Here is a 1,037-nt window from a genome sequence, read left to right as displayed (position 1 = left end):
AGTATGTCTGTATTTGAATTTTTCCTAATAATCAACCCAGCAAATGATCTTTTACTAAATATATTTATCATGTCTTAAGAATTTTTGAGGCTATGAAACCCAAACCATATAAGAAAAGTTACAATACCTAGAATTTTGTAAGTAAAGAAATGTTAGAGGGTTCCTTCATCATGCATCTCCAATTCACCTCTATTCACTGGAAAAGTAAACTGCAATTTTTTGTGCTTCCGCAAATCCACAATTCCAGTGTTTCCTATATTTTGACCTTGTGAACAAAACTAGGCTCTCCGCATTCGGAGCAGCCCAGGTGCTTAGCTGTAAACAGGAGATAATCCAGTTAGAAAAAGCTTGTGGTTATTTGGATAGAGGTCACCAAGGTACAACTCTAAAGGTGAATAAAAGTGAGAGAAGCTGCCTGACACCTGTGTAGCCCACAGAAGGAGTAATCTGGCTGGCAGACAACAGGGGCTTGGTTTACATTTAAAAGTTTTGCTGATTTAGCAGTAGCAGGATGTAACAACTCTTGCCAATCAATACAGCTTTGCCAGCAAAAATCCACAGGTGTGGTTTCAACAGCAAAACACCCTTTGCAGTTCTGGTATAAACAAGAGATAGTTACTAAAGCAATTTAAATTGGATCCTGTCTCTAGGAGGGTTTACAGGTCTTCTACTGCAGCTACATTGGCAAACCTCTCTAGTCAAGGCTGTTCCAGAAATCAGCTGCTGGAGAGTGCAAGGCTGGTGACAGCAGAGGCTTGAAGAAAGTGTAAAGCTTCGCACCGTCTGGGAGGCCCACCGAGAAACACGGCCTGCTTCCTTAAAAGAATCTCAGCTGGAGAACAAAGGACTTCAGCTCATACATGGAGGGGTAATTTACATCTCATTAAAACAATATTTAAAAATCGACACTGTGTTTGTTTCTCTAGTGTCTGTGTTTTCCTCTTCCAGACATGTCAAAAAGGATGCATTTTCAATTAGGTTTTTTTTTTTCACTTTTCCAGAATGAAAAGCAGCAAGAACATTTCTGGATGCCTAGA

The sequence above is a fragment of the Corvus brachyrhynchos genome, unplaced genomic scaffold, assembly GCF_000691975.1.
Source record: "Corvus brachyrhynchos isolate BGI_N302 unplaced genomic scaffold, ASM69197v1 scaffold44, whole genome shotgun sequence".
Classification (NCBI taxonomy): Eukaryota; Metazoa; Chordata; class Aves; order Passeriformes; family Corvidae; genus Corvus; species Corvus brachyrhynchos.
The sequence above is the reverse complement of the archived record's forward strand: the minus strand, read 5'-3'. Positions refer to the sequence as shown.